The sequence below is a fragment of the Callithrix jacchus genome, chromosome 14 (assembly GCF_049354715.1).
Source record: "Callithrix jacchus isolate 240 chromosome 14, calJac240_pri, whole genome shotgun sequence".
Classification (NCBI taxonomy): Eukaryota; Metazoa; Chordata; class Mammalia; order Primates; family Cebidae; genus Callithrix; species Callithrix jacchus.
In genome coordinates, this window is record NC_133515.1 from 59118959 (window position 1) to 59135017 (window position 16059).

General features: G+C 45.5%; 1 long non-coding RNA gene and 1 other non-coding gene across 7 annotated transcripts in view; one reads left to right on the forward strand and one right to left on the reverse strand.

Moving 5' to 3' along the window:
• The window catches only part of LOC144579298 (uncharacterized), a 129408-nt gene that overhangs the window by 854 nt on the left and 112495 nt on the right, over positions 1 to 16059 (forward strand). For 2 of the 6 annotated variants that reach the window (XR_013526611.1, XR_013526612.1), the window contains exon 2: positions 3167 to 3253. This is a non-coding gene — a long non-coding RNA (uncharacterized LOC144579298). Of the gene's footprint in view, positions 1 to 572; positions 654 to 3141; positions 3254 to 4889; positions 5003 to 13283; positions 13429 to 13531; positions 13793 to 16059 lie in introns of those variants that run through there. The other 4 variants (XR_013526613.1, XR_013526610.1, XR_013526615.1 and 1 more) reach the window with 4 other exon arrangements.
• Positions 3662 to 3777, reverse strand: LOC118147490 (U5 spliceosomal RNA). Its single transcript, XR_004733947.3, has one exon. It is a non-coding gene; the product is annotated as a U5 spliceosomal RNA (small nuclear RNA).

A 16059-nucleotide genomic window follows, 5' to 3' on the forward strand; every position in this document is an offset into this window, starting at 1 on the left:
ATCCCACCAACACTTGCTATATTTTATTTTTTTCATAGTAGGCATCCTAATAGGTGTGTGGTGGTGAGAGCCTTATTTTCTAATCCCAGCCCTAGAAACCTGCTTCTGCTGCATTACTCTTTCCAAGAGAATCTTTCTCTCACTCCAGGGGCCTCTAGGATCCCCTAAGGGGGATCCTTTGTCACCTGGGCACAGCCCCAAATCCTGGGCTCAAGTGATTCTCCCACCTGAACCTCCAGAGTAGTTTGAACTTCAGGTGTGCACCACCATGACAGTCTGAAGATTTGCTTCAAGTATTTTTGGCTCGTGGAGGGGCAGAAAGCTCTATCTACCATTTTTGAGAGAGAAGGTAGAGACAATGTCTGCAAATCCTTCAGGGGAGAACCCCCCCACCGAGACTTTATTACTGGGGACAAAGTACCTATGTCCTGTGTTTCCATTGCATCATCTGTTAGGTGTGCAGTTATATGCCTCCGTGATGCCCCAGATTTTTGCAGCATTTAGATCAACTGTAATTATTTATGTGATCATCAGTTTAATGTCTCCCTTCCTTCTTTCCTCCATTCCTCAAGAAAGCACCCTGAAGGTAGGGCCATGTTTGAGTTGCTGTCCATGGCTATATACACAGCATCTAACAGAGGGATCGACTCAAGGTACACACTCAGCAATAAGTTACTGCTACATGATGAATGCAAAAGTTCAGTCCCTCAAGTCATCCACAAACCTTTCTCAGATTACATTCACTAGACTTCTTTCTAGCACGGTGAGGGAAAAGTTTGACTTTCAACTGTTAATGGACTCTAAGCCTGAAATACAAGACAAATATTATAGCGTTGGCCTAGAGTAAAGGCCTACCACCTCTGACCGCAGACGTTTTCTTGGAAACTAGGACTGTGAGCTGGAAATAAACAGCTACTCTGTTGATTTACACAATCGGTTACAACTTCTTGGGGGGAGAGAACATTAAGAACTCCAGGAACATTTCCTTTGAAACTTGGGAATAGTCATTCATTCAATGTTTTTTTCAAGGTCTTTCCTGGAGAATATAACTTTTAGAATTTTTGTACCTAGTGTGCCCTCTTCTTTAAATGTTGTTTTTGAGACAGGGTCTCACTCTGTCCTCAGCTGGAGCACAGTGGCATGATCTTGGCTGACTGCAGCCTTGACCTCCTGGGCTCAATGATCCTCCCACTTCGAGCTCCAGAGTAGTTTGAACTTCAGGTGTGCATCACCATGACAGGCTAATTTTTTTTTTTTTTGTAGAGATGGGTTCTCACCATGTTGGCCAGGCTGGTATTGAACTCCTGGTCTCAATCCTCTGACTGTGGCCTCCCAAAGTGGTGGGATTACAGTTGTGAGCCACTTGGCCCAGCCTGATGTGCCTTTTTCCGATCTTTTGTTAACTAAGTGAGGACTTTTCCTCTTTCTTCTACAATACACATTAACAGCAGCAGAAGAAAGTAAAGTGCCAAATCCTGTATTAATACACCAGTTATGGAAGTGCAATCACTTGAGTAATCTCAGTGGACAGAGTCAGCTGACCGCAAAGCAGGCCAGTGAAGTCCTGGACAGAAAGGCTATTGGGAGAGTTTCCTGGGGCTCAGCCAGATTGCTGCCTTGTTCATACCCCCAGGAGGGTAAAATGCTCTGGGTCATCCATAGGTCACTCAGGAGGGGTAAGTGAGAGGAAGAGGAGGTGAGCAGGAATGGATATATTGATGATGGGGCTCAAACAACATGACTTTGTCATTCCAGCCACCTGGTGTCCTCTGTGGGTCTCAGATCCCAAGCTAATGCCTCCTTTTCCCTACTCCAGCCATGTTGAAGTCTCCTTCAGCACCCCATTGCCCTTCACACCATAATTCGGCTGAATAACTTCAGTCCCCACCTTGTCCCATTAATTCTTACAGGTTTCAGTAGGGATTCCGTGTGGTTTCCTGATCCTCTCCCTTCCCCTTCGCTTGAGTGACGTAGTGGGTTGAACACATTCCCCCATGAAAGTACAGCTAAGTCCTAACCCCTGGAACCTATGACAGTAACTTCCTTTGGAAAAAAAGATCTTTGCAAATGTAATATAAGGATCTTGAAGTCAAATCATGCTGGATTTTAGGGGGCACCATAAATCCAAGGACACCTGAAGAAGAGGAGAGGACACACAGACCTAGAGGAAAAGGTTCTGTGAAGATGGAGACAGGAATTGCCAAGCATTATAAGCCAAGGAACACCAAAGACAGCCAGCAGCCACCAGAAGGCAGATCATGAGGTCAGGAGTTTGAGACCAGTCTGGTCAACACAGTGAAATCCTGTCTCTACTAAAAATACAAAAAATTAGCCAGATGTGGTTCTGTGCGCCTGTAATCCCAGCTTCTCTGGAGGCCGAGGCAGGAGAATCGTGTGAACCCAGGAGGTGGAGGTTACAGTGAGCCAAGTCATCATGCCATTGCACTCTAGACTGGGTGACAGTGTGAGACTACATCTCAAAAAAAAAAAAAAAAAAAAAGAGAGAGGCATGGAGTGGGTCCTCCCTCAGAGCCTGCAGGAAGAGCCAACCTTGACAACACCTTCACTTAAACTAAACTTCTGGCCTCCACCAAATGACAGAGTAGGTTTCTGTGGTTTTAAGCCACCTCATTTGTTAATTTGTTATGGCAACGCGGGGAAACTAGGTGAGTATCATTTGGGAAAGGCCTTGAAGACTGGAGTGTTACCTACCCACATTGTCTTTTCAGCAGCACTGGGTGAGCTGATGCCACCAGGGCTGGTAGGTGTTTGGGAGGAGTGCTGGGTCATGTGTTGTTAAGCATAGCCCCTAAAGCCCATGGCTGTTCACGGCAGATAACACCTCTCTTATCCTTATCACCTGAGAAAAATGAGAGCCCAGCCATGCAGCTCAGGGACCACTCAGTGGGGTGGGGAGGGGTGGAAAGGGCAATCCTTTGAGCCGGGTCACAGGACTCTCCTCTTCCCACTGCTCCTTTCTGTTTAGCACATAAGCAGGAAAAGCAATGTCCCTGTCCACAGCAGCTGCCACCAGTTAGATTGCAAACACAATCCTTTTCTGAAATAATAGAATTCTCTCTATGGGAGCAAAGCAATGCAACATTCACAATCAGAGAAAAGAAATCCTCCCACCCTCACTGTGCTCTTTGGTTTTTTCCTCTCCCAGACAAAAGCCCTTTTGCCTGATGTCAGACCAGCACAGCTGAAAGCTGTAACCTGGGCGAAGTGGAGGCCGACCAGCGGGCATGCGCAGGTGAGATCCTCCGGGACAGGCCCGCAGGGCCAAGGTGGGCATGGCTCTCAGGTTTCCATAAGCTTTAAATGCTGGAAGTTCATGTTGGTGGTTGGTACGTAAGGATCTTAATTTGTTCTATGGACTGAAAAAGATTATCTCATTTTACAATAGAGATTTTTGGCAGTCACTAAATGGTACGATGCTATTGCCTCAACTGAGACATTTCTGCCAATATATTTATGCCATGTATGGTTGCTTTCGTGTCTCTTATTTCATTTGAGTTTCTCAATAGCCCACGAGAGGAGTAGAGCAGGGATTATTACCCTGTTTTAAAGGGAGAGAACTGAGGCTCATGAGGCTTAGGGAATATAGACGGAAAGTGGGAAAATAGGAGACTTTTTTTTTTCTTTTTTCTTTTTTTTTATCAGCCCCACAGAAACAGGGCCTCAAAAAATTGGTTTAAGACTCAGAATTGTTCCTCTCCACAGAAATCTTTAGTAAAAGGCGAAAGATTTATACGATTTGGAGAGAAACCAGAGTATAGAGACTTTTTTTTTCTGAGAGAGAGTCTCACCCGGTCACCCAGGTTGGAGTGCAATGGTGCAATCTTGGCTCACTGCATCCTCCACCTCCTGGGTTCAAGCAATTCTGCCTCAACCTCCCCAGTAGCTGGGATTACAGGCATGTGCCACCATGCCCGGCTAAGTTTTTGTATCTTTAGTAGAGATGGGGTTTCACCATGTTGGCCAGGCTGATCTCAAACTCAGACCTGGTGACCTGCCCATCTCAGCCTCCCAAAGTGCTGGGATTACAGGCGTGAGCCACCACGCCTGGCCCGGAGAGAATTTCAGACCTGGGGAGGAGTGAGGGTTGGGAGTGAGTGTGAAGGAGCCTGGAACAGCCAAGAAATCTTCGTGGCTGAAGAGCAGGTCATGTGGATGAAAGACCTGGGGGAAAGCTCTGTCATTTGAAGAGGTTCCTGGAGAGGCAGGTGTGGGTGACTGGGAATGCCGACCAAATGGTCAGAAAAGGAAGGGAACCTGTGGTTTGTGTTCAACAAGAGGTGAATCTGGGGAAACCATGTCTCCTTAACCAAATGCCTGCCCAATATAATGATGCTTCCTGATAATACAATGAATGAACTTTGTCCTCTGCCATGAAGAGTAGAGGCAGGTCCTCTTTATTGTACTTTATGGCAGTATGTCATTGCATCATGGGCCTGGCTGTCGAATGGGGTCTCCTATACAAGGCAGCATTTTGGGAAGCTGGCTGTATTGGGCACCAGGAGGCCTGAATGGGTGGATATGACCGTTGGGTTGTTAGCCTGAGCGGGCCTGAGCTTTGAGAGGAGAAACTTGGCACCTCAGCAGGAGGCCTGTCCTCAGCTGGTCTGACACATAGCATTTGCTTTTTGATTTGCACACATAAAATGAATCTCTCCAACAACCGTCTCCCCAAGGCCTCATCAATTAGAACTGCTTTTGTCCTTAGCATCTTTTTGTTGACCAGCTTGGAAATTAGTTAGAAGAAGAAGAAAGGGAAGTTGTCTTCATGGGTAGTGGCACTGGAGAGCTGGCTGCTAATGAAGGCGTCCTGAATGGCGCGATTGTGCTGCTGTTTATATAGTTTTTATTTTAATTTGCATCCGTACCAGGCTCGGATCCCAAGAGTCATTCAGCCGTGTTTGGAGCTTTTACCTCCTTCCATGGAGCCAATTCTGCCAGCTTATCATTTGCCTCAAGGAAATTAATGTGGCTCTCCCGCCCTTCACTTTTATCATGTGCTGCTGGATTGTTTACACATCCATGGAGAGAAAGAAAGATTCTGCAGAACCATAGAAGGAGGTTTCTCTCATCACATTGCTGGCTCATCTGAGACTCAGCTCTCCAGCTTGTACAGCCAAGGTCTCAGAGAGCAAGGCCGGGAATTAAAGCAGGATGATGGAAGGGAAGGGAGGGGGACATAGCATCGAAGGGCCAGACCTCTTGCTAATTTTTCCTTGTCTCCATATAGCTGTTTTCCTCCTTGACACAGTAAGCCTTCCCCAAAACTTTCAGAACAGAAAGCAGTGACTTTATCTGGAAAGACCCTCTTCTCACATGGCACTGGATCAGAAATCCTGGTGCAGGCATGAGCCTTTGTCCTTGGGGCCCCTCCGTCATCCTTACCTCAGGTTTGGTAAGGCAAGTCCTGCCAACTTCAGATTACTTTCAAATGTGGATCTCCAGCATTCCAGTTCCAGAAGTGAAAAGACTCAGATGCTGCCCTCAAGGGGTCATGGTTTGGTGGGAACGAAGCTTATAAAAGGCAGTGTACAGGCCGGGCATGGTGGCTCATGCCTATATTCCCAACACTTTGGGAGGACGAGGAGGGTGGATCACAAGGTCAGGCGTTCGAGACCAGCCTGGCCAACATGGTGAAACCCCATCTCTAGTAAATATACAAAAATTATCTAGTTGTGGTGTTATGTACTATAATCTCAGCTACTCAGGAGGCTTGAACCCAGGAGGCGGAGGTTGCAATGAGCTGAGACTGCGTCATTGCACTCTAGCCTGGCTGACACAGCAAGACTCTGTCTCAAGAAAAAAAAAAAAAAAGATAGTGTACAGTGTGCACCAGTCACAGAGGAGCTCTTGGGTCCAAGGCCTCAGAGAGAGCTTCTGGAGAAGGAGCCTCCAAAGCATGCCTAGACGGGCAGGAGACTTTTCAGTCTAAGTCACGCTGTGTCACCAAGCACGTTGGCTTGGAGGAAGTGGTGATGGAGGGACATGCGCTGTTGTGCCATGCGTGTTGGGAGGTGGCAGGGGTGGGCAGAGGTCAGTAGGGGGACTGGGGAGAGTCGCTGGAGTGCTCCAAGCTGGTGGGACCACACTGCACAGGCCTGCGGCAGGTTCTGCTTGCCCAGGGCTTTGTGCCCATGTTGTGGGAAGTGAGAGTTCAGTCTACAGCTGAGAGGTTGGGGGTGGAGAGAGAGCTGGGGAAACTGAGCTGGTAGAAGACACTTAGGGAGTGTAAATCTCTCTATGCCAGCAATGGGGTGAGTGGTCTGGACAGGGTGAGGGGGCACCTGTGAGGACACTGTAGTCAGAGTCCAGGAGAGAGAGGCAGGCATCTGCCTAGGAGCAGCAGCCAGCCATTTCAGAATCCAGCCTTCACAGGTCTTCCTTCTAGCCTGTCACCATTTCCTGCCCAGTTTGCCTCCAAACTCTCCAGAACTGAGTCCCTGCTGTCTATTCCCACTGATGTGGTCCAGGCACTCCTTACTCCTGTGTTCTCCTAAAGTGTGGTTCTGGTCTGGCTCTTTCCTGGCTCTGTAGCGTCACTGCATAGAGGTCACCCTCAGCACGGCATGGCCAGCCCCCTCTCTGGCCGCCTCTCCAGCCACCCCCTTCTCATGCCCTCCTCTTCTCATGCCCACCTCTTATCATGCACTCCTCTTTGCTATTAGCCTCTAGTTCCTGGAAGCTGCCTTGCCCTGGGGCATTTCGGTTCCTTTTTCTGCATTTAGAAACACTCCCTCTCCTCTGCTTAGTTAATTCCCATCTCCTAAGATGTAGTTCCAAGATCATCTCCTGGGGAAACCTTCCCCAGCTCCCCAGATGAAAGTAAGTGCTTCGTCCTCTGCCTGGCCAGAGCCCTTTCTTTATGCATCTCTCCCTGGCTTCTCCTGTTGAATTCTAGGCGACGGTTTATGAATTTACACATCTCTCTCCTCAGCAGGACTGTTACTTCCTTGAGGCTGTACCTGGTAAAAATCCAGTCTGGAGGGCCGAAATGGGTTCCCCCAGGCCATTCACCTTTGTGACGATAGCTCCCCACTCTGTACCTGGCCCAGGGTATTGATTTGTTGAATTAAATTCAATTAAGTTGGCAGTCGGCCTGACTCAGAAAAGTGGACCCGCTAGAAGAGAATCTAGATGTACACTGTTCAATAGAAATAATGCGAATCACATTTTAAATTTTCTAGTAGCTTTGTCTTTCAAAAACATTGAAAGAAACAGGTAATCAAATGTTCATAGCTACTTTATTTGCAGTAGCCCCAAACTGGAAACAGTCCAGCGTCCAGCAAGAGGTGACTGTGTCGGCAGCAGTGAATCCACATGGGTCTGCGCCAGCTTGATTCTGGCCTCCTCGGAGGAAAGAATTCATCCGAGGGGCATAAGGTAGGGGCAAGTTTTAGAGCAGGAGTGAAAATTTATTAAAAAGTTTTAGAGCAGGAACAAAAGGAAGTAAAATACACTTGGAAGATGTCCACACAGGTGACTTGAGTGATCCAAATGTGCTGCTTAGCCTTTGACTTGGGGTTTTATACATTGGAATGGTTCCGGGATTTGCGTCTCTTTGCCCTGATTCTTCCCTTGGGGTAAGCTGTCTGCATGCACAGTTGCCTGCCAGCACGTGGAAGGGGCAGTGTGCACAGGTGTTTATTGAAGTTTTGCACATGCTCAGTTGAGGCATTCTTTTCTTACCAGTTGAGTGTTCCTAGAGGAAGGTGAAACGTTGCCATGTTGCCTTTTCGTGTGCATATTTGAGCTGAGCCCACTCACACAACTCCTGAGATCTTATCAGGAAGCCGCTGATCAACAGCGTCAAGTGTCTTCTATCTATTGGAAGACTGCCTTTAAGCCCTGGCACTGGCTGTGACCAATTATTATTTTAGAGAGACAGTTGAACAACCACGTTATGCTCACCTGACATGCCTGGAAGTGGGGCTGTCTCCTGCCCTGCTCATAGATGCCTAGCTAACTGCTCTAACCAGTGGATAAACAAACTATGATATATTAATACAAGAGAATATTACTCAGCAATAAAAAGGAATGAACTACTGATACATACAACAACATGGATGAAACTCACAATAATGAAACTGAGTTAAAGCAGTAAAGAATAGACATCACTCTATAATTTTATTCACATCAAATTCTGGCAAATGCAAACTCCATATGCAGATCCATAATTAGGGATGGGGGATTGGCAGGAAGGACTACAGCAGGGCATGAGAAAAGTTTCTGGGGTTGACGGAGATGTTCACTATCTTAACTGTGACGATGGCTTCATGGTATATACACGTCAGAACTTACCAGATTGTGCAGTTTATTGTGTGCCAATTATAAAGTGTAAAAAAAAGCAGAATAATTTAATGTTTTAGCACCATATATTGAAAATGTTATCTTTTAAACATATAATCAAGGCTGGGCATGGCTCACACCTGTAATCCCAGCACTTTGGGAGGCCGAAGCAGGTGGATCACTTAAGACCAGGAGTTCGAGACCAGCCTAGCCAACATGGTGAACCCACATTTCTACTAAAAATACAAAGATTGCCTGGGAATGGTGGTATGTACCTGTAATCCCAGCTTCTTGGGAGGCTGAGGCAGGAGAATCGCCTGAACCCGGGAGGTGGAGGTGGTAGTGAGCCAAGATCATGCCACTGCACACAAGCCTGGGCAACAAGAGTGAGCCTCTGTCTCAAAAAAAAAAAAAACAAACTTTTAAATGAAGAAAGGCAGGAATGATGTCTCATGCCTATAATCCTAACACTTTGAAAAGCCAAGGCAGGCAGATTGCTTGAGCTCAGGAGTTTGAGACCAGCCTGGGCAACATGACATGTCCCTGTCTCTAAAAAAAAATACAAAAATTAGCTAGGCATTGTGGTGTGTGTACCTGCAATCCCAGCTACTTGAGAAGCTGAGGAGGGAGAATCACCTGAGCCTGGGAGGTGGAGGCTGCAGTGAGCTGAGGTCACACCACTACACTCTAGCCCGGGCCACAGAGTGAGACACTGTCTCAACAAAAAATTGAAAATTAAAACTAAATATACCAATCATTTTAGGAGTTAGTTCTTCCTCTCCTCTGTTTTTTGTTGTTGTTGTTATTATTTTTAATATGTTGCTGGGTGTGATGGCTCATACCTGTAAATCCAGCACTTTGGGAGTCCAAAGAGGGTGAATCACTTGAAGCTAGTAGTTCGAGATCAGCCTGACCAACATGGTGAAACCCTGTCTCTACTAAACATACAAAGCGTAGCCAGGTGTGGTGATGGGTGCCTGTAATCCCAACTACTTGGGAGGCTGAGGCAGGAGAATCACTTGAACTCAGAAGGAGGAGGTTGCAGTGAGCCGAGGTCTCGCCACTGCACTCCAGCCTGGGCAACAGAGTGAGACTCTGTCTCAAAAAAAGTAAAAATAAAAAGATAGAAAAAAAAATTGTGGGTACACAGTAAGTATATTTATATATGGGGTTCATGAGATGTTTTGAGACAGGCATGCAATGTGAAATAAGCACATCATGGAGAATGGGCTGTTGTCTTTTGTTTATGTACTTTTTATTTTTCAGCTTATTTGTTCCCTCTCCCTTCCTTTATTTTTCTTGAGAAAGTAATAAATACTTGTAAAAATGTCAGACAGCTGTAAATCCCTTCCCAGTAACTGTCGTGTGTATTTCCCGTAATCTTCTCCTTATGCCGGATGCTGCCCGCACCGGTATGTGCTTAGTTTAATTCCATTAGAACTGCTGTTCCTCACCAAGCTGCAAAGTACCCTTCCTTGAGCTTGTCTATTCCAGTTCCTCCATTCTATGGAGGGAGAAACTGAGGCCCTGAGAAGAAGGGAAACTCGGTTAGGGACTCTGAGCTGGTTAGTGACAGAATCACAAATACCTCTCACTGTCCTTAACATAGCCCTTGCCAGATAACCCCAACGGGTACCCAGCAACCTCAGGGCGGGTGAAGCCACTGCTTGCTAAGATGTTACAGAGTGAACCCCAAAATTGAGGTTCAGCCCAGGAGGTCACATGGATTCTTGGCTCCAGATAGGAAGAGCTAGCCAAGAGAGTAAAATGAAAGGAAGTTTATTAAGTAAAAAAATGAAAGTGTTGAAAGTGTGGCTAGTCCATAGGCAGAGGACCCCACAGACTGCCGGTTGGCTATTTTGATGGTGATTTCTTGATCACTTGCTAAACAAAGAGTGGATTATTTATGAGCTTTCTGGGAAGGGGTTGGGGAATTTCCAGGACTGAGGGTTCCTCTCCCTTTCAGACCATATAGGGTAACTTCCGGATAGTTGCCATGGCTTTTGTAAACTGTCATGTAGCCAGTGGGAGTTTCCTTTAATATGCTAATTTATTATAGTTAGTGTATAATGAGCAGTCAGGACAACCAGAGATTGCTTTGTGGCCATGTGGGTTTTGATAGGTTTTGACTGGCTTCTTTACTGCATGGTGTTTTATCTGCGGGGTCTTTATGACCTATATCTTGTGAACTCCTATCTCACTGCCATCAGCATTCCCCTCTTGCCCCCACTCCTCCTGACCTCTTCTTGACTGAAGCTGAATAAATGGGAGAGCAGGTCTCAGACCTGGAGGAGGTCTGTGTGGGGTCCAAGGCCACTCAGCCATTGGACTCCCCCAGGTCTGAAGTCCAGAGGCGGCCCCCAGACTCACTCCATCTCTCAGAGGCTGATGCCTACCCAGCAGACACTCACCTCAGTTCAGGGCAGCACCAACTTCTGCATGCAGCTAATGAAGTGGCGTTTGCTTCCTGGCATAAAAGGGGACATAACAGCTGTTCTCAGAAAGCAAATGTGCAAACAGAATGTTATTCTTCAAGTTTAAATGAGGAAGAAGAAAGGGTGGGTGGAGCGGGAGGTGGGAGCTTACACAGAGTTTTACGTTTACAGTCTAATTCTCCAGAGCCCCAAAACCGTTTCAGAGGTAATGCCAGGATTTACTTGCTCAGGGTTTGCCCAGGACTGAGGAGAAAACCATTCTGACTGGGGCTTTCACTAGAGGGTCTACATCTCTGCTGTCTAATACAGAAGCCACTTGTCATGGGTGGCTATTGAGCACTTGAAATGTGAAGCCTGAAGTGAGCTCTGCTGTGAGTTTAAAATGCACATAGCGCCGGGCTCGGCGGCTCACACCTGTAATCCTATTTGGGGAGGCCAAGGCAGAAGGTTCACTTGAGGCCTGGAGTTCAAGATCAGCCTGGGCAACATAGTGAGACCCCATTTCTATTAACAAAAATAATTTTAATGCACATAAGATTTCTAAGATGGTACAAAAATAATAGTTTTTAAATATCACTAGTAATTTTTATATTGATTATACATTTTTTAGAGGTTCTTTGGGTGTGTTTTTTGTGTGTGTTTTGAGATGAGAGTCTCGCTCTGTCACCTAGGCTGAAGTGCAGTGGCTTGATCTCAACGCACTTGCAACCTCTGCCTCCTGGGCTCAAGCAGTTCTCACTCTGTTACCCACCCAGGCTACAGTGCTGTGGTGCAATCATAGCTCACTGTAACCTTGAAACTCTTAGGCTCAGGCAATCCTATCTCAATCTCCTGAGTAGCTGGGGCTACAGGTACGTGTTATTACTACCAGCTGATTTAAACATTTTTTTTGGTAGAGGCAGGTCCTCTCTCTGTTTCCCAAGCTGGTCACGAACTCCTGGGCTCAAGTGATCTGCCTGCCTCGGGGCTTAGCTCTAGATCTGCCAGACTGGCAGTAAGGGTTTGATAAATCAATGATTTCTGGAATACTATACTCTTGCAAATTATTTCTCTGTTTTGCAATCTGATGTTTTTGAAGGTATCAGACCTTTCCTTTCACTCCCCGTTTGCTGCCCCTCTGTGATTTACAGCTGCCAAATAAAAGCTTAAGGTCTAAACAAGGCCATTAGTCCAGGCTCTTCAGAGAAACAGAATCAATAGGATATGGATTTATTAGTTATGAGCCATTGGCTGACACAATCATGGAGGCTGAGAAGTTCCACAATCTGCCATCTGCAAGCTAGAGACCCAGGAAAGGCCAGTGTTGGAATTCCAGTCTGGGTCTGAAGGGCTGAGAACCAAGGGAGCCGGTGATAATCCCGGTCCAGGGAAATGAGAAGACCGACGTTCTGGTTCAAGCAGCTAGGCAGGAAGCAAAAAGGGCAAATTGTTCCTTCCTCTGCCTTCTTTTCTATTGAGGCCCTCAACAGAATTTTTAAAATTTGATGTTAGAGACCGAATCTTGCTCTGTCACCTAGGCTGGAATGCTGTGGCATGATCATAGTTCACTGCAGCCTTGAACTCACTCCTAGGCTCAAGCAGTCTGCCCACCTCAGCCTCCCGAGTAGCTAGGACTACAGGTAGTATGCCATCAGGCTTGGCTAATTTTTGGCCTTGTTATGTTTTTGGCCCAGTCTTGAGCTCCTCACCTCAAGCCATCCTCCTGCCTCAGCCTCTCAAGTGCTGGGATTACAACAGGAGCCACCCTGCCCAGCCTAACTCTCAACAAGATTGGATAACGCCCACCCACACTGCGGTGGACAATCTACTTTACTGAGCCTCCCAGCTCAAACGCAGATCTCATCCCGAAACCCTTCCGCAGACACATGTAGAAATACTGTTTAATCTGGACACCCCTTGGCTCAGTTAAATTGATGCATAGAATTAACCATCACACAGAGCTATGCAGGTTTTTTCAGAGTTTGTAGGAAAAAAATATTTTCTTTGTGAATAGTGATGATATAAGGAGTAAACATTTCCATGCTGGTACATTTGGGACATTTACTGGGCTCATTTTTTTGAGACGATGGAAGCTGCTGACTATAGAATGTGGACTTGATGCATAAGGGCCTAAACCAAGCAGGGTGATGGGACAAGAATGGGGGAAGGCCACTGGGCGTCATCCGAGACAGCTGAGGTGTGAGCAGCATGGATGTGGTGTTCTTCTCATCTCTTTACTTTTTAAGCAATGGACTTGATTTACTGTGACTTAAATTCTTTTTCCATATCTAAGCTGAAGGGGGATCACTTCCAGAGCATTTAAATGTAAAACATTGCTCCCTCTTTCTGGTCAAAGCATTTTTCCCCTTGATCATTTAGATACGTATTTTTTTCTTTCAACCTTGCTTCATGAGTCCTAAAGAAGGAGTTGACACAGGTCGACCTGGTATGCAAGGCCCCCTCCGCCTGTGCGTTCAGTTCTGGGTTGCAGGGCATACCAGGGAGAATGTTCAGTGTCTCCCCTGTAAAATGGAGATTGAAATGTGTACATTTCTCCACTCTCAGAGACCAGTGCTTAGTTCCAGATGCCTCTGGACAGAGTACACGCCACAGATGCCCCTTCAGGGTTGAGGCACACACCCCTCAGCAGCCACGACAGGCAACTTACGGCCCTCAACCGAGCCTCTTCCAGGACTGGCACTCAGCCGAAGTGAGTTCCTTTGTTCAAAGTTACACCCCTTCTCAGAGGTAGCCCACATCCAGTGACTGCCCCATCTGAAGGTACAAAGCCCAGCTCACTTTCCTCATTGCAGGAAAGTGTCTCCACTCCAGAGCTCCTTATGGAATCCACTGAGGTCTTTACTGTGACCGTGTCACAGCCCAACGTCTCCTTCAGCTCAATCCTGCCTGCGCTCCCAGAGGTGGTGTTCTGAGAGCTCTTCCCAGTACACTTCTTGCATGTAAATCTCAGATTCAGTGTCTGTTTCCCAGGGAACCTGACCTCAATGACATGTCTGTTCTTAGAGTTTATTAAAAGTAGAAAACCTGGTATACCATGTAACTGACTCAGTACTCTCCATGTCTTGCCTATAAAAATGATAATTTGAGGCTGGGCAAGGTGGCTCATGCCTGTAATCCCAGCACTTTGGAAAGCCATGGCAGATCACCTGAGGTCAGGAGTTCAAGACCAGCCTAGTCAACATGGTGAAACCCTATCTCTACTACAAATATTGAAAAAATTAGCTGAGCATGGTGGTGGGTGCCTGTAAACCAAGCTACTCATGAGGGTGAGGCAGGAGAATCGCTTAAACTTGAGAGGTGGAGGTTGCAGCGAGCCAAGATTGCACCACTGCACTCCAGCCTGGGTGACAGAGTGAGACTCCACCTCAAACAATCAAACAAACAAACAAAAAAGATAATTTGAGGAATACAAAAGCAGAGGGGAGATTGAATTTATTCCAACATGTAAACACAGTTGAATCAGATCAGGAAAGAGAAGATTCACAAAGGAGTTTTTAGCAAAGGTTTAGGCTAAAGGGAGTGCCAGAAAGTCAAGAGGCTGGCCAGTCACGATACCTCATATCTCTAATCTCAGTGGCTTAGGAGGCTAAGGTAGGAGGATCCCTCCAGCCCAGAAGTTCAAGATCAGCCTGGGCAACACAGTGAGACTGTCTCTAAATAAATAAGTAAATCAAACATTATTTTAAAAAGAGTCTTATTGGCGTCTGGATAGGGCCTGACACGTGGGCAGGTGGTGGTTCCTTTTTCCACCCTGTTCTTCCCCAGACCCCACTCAGGGAATTTGGATCCCCTGAAGGGAAGGCACACCTAATGTATTTATAAGTCTTCCCTTGAGCAGAGGTATAAATGTGAACCCTACAGGTGTGAGCCGCCGTACCTGGCTAGTCTATGATAGTTCCTTTTTCCTTTTAAAATTGCACAAGCAAAATATTAATACTTTCTTCTTTGCAAGAGGAATGCCAAAGCAAAGCCCCTCTACTGCACCTCCAAGCTGACTTCTCTCCCTCTCCAAGCCCACTTTGCTCTCCCCAGAGAGAACCATGACTGTCAGTTATTTTATTCCAGGTAAAATTGACAAATCATTGTATATATTCAAGATGTACAATGCAATATATGTAGTTTTTTTTTGTTTGTTTGTTTGTTTTTGAGACAGGGCCTTGCTCTGTGACCCAGACTGCAGTGCAGTGTCAAGATCTTGGCTTACTGCAACCTCCACCTCTTGGTTTCAAGAGATCCTCCCACCTCAGCCTCCTGAGTAGCTGGGAATATAGGCGTGTACCACCATGCCCGGCTAATTTTTGTATATATATATATTTTTTTACACTTTAATGTTCAATTTAATTTTTTTAAACTTAATAAAAAATAGAATCAAAACACTTAAAATAAGTATCCTCACTACCCACTCCAGCAATTCATTTAAGTCATACCAACTACAGAATATGAAAAATAAATTCCGAAGTGTAATTACTTGAAAATACACTACTTCCACCTTTTGTCAGCATTTTACATTTAGGCATATATTCTATAGTGGAAGCGGGAATTCTCCCTAAAAACATGATCTCCTTAAAATCTTGAGGTGCATATTAGAGCCACAGGCAATCTCTGACATATAAAATTGCAGTACAGGCCTTTCAAATTTGGCATTTCACTGGCACAATACAACGATCAAGATATATAACAACTGTACAGTGCCTAGACATTCCAGTAAGAACCATTATTTTCTGTAATGTAGAACGAATTAATACATATTCTACAAGGGGCAGTGAGGTTAGTAATTCTATCGGGTATTATGTTCTGACATAATTTTCAGATTGTACAATAACACAAACAACTTTGTTAAGGCCATGTTTTATTTGCTGATTAATGGACAAAAGACAATGTAATTTATTTTCAAGTATTTTCTTGAATGTCTGTGCTCATAAAAATCATGAAAAGTTGGAAAGACTGTTACATCACTGAAACTGTAAATATATCTTACATAATCTTGTTTGTACGAAAATACAAGTTAAATATAAACATAAAGCAATCATGATAATTTATGCAAATCTGTTTTATGGGATCATTAGTAATTATAAAAGTTTCTCACTTCTGTTATTTGTGAAAAGATCAATACCAGATTGAATAGCTACCTATTGGCAAAGGCCCTAAAAAGCTTACTTTGGCCCTAATCTTTTACCCGGTTAAGTGCATTTCCTGATTTGAGATCACCTATAACACTGGGAAAAAAAATGAAAGGGCAGTATGTCCATAAACCAACAAATAATTTGGCTGTAATGTATCACAGAACACAAAGAAACCCCACACATCTGTACAATAAACA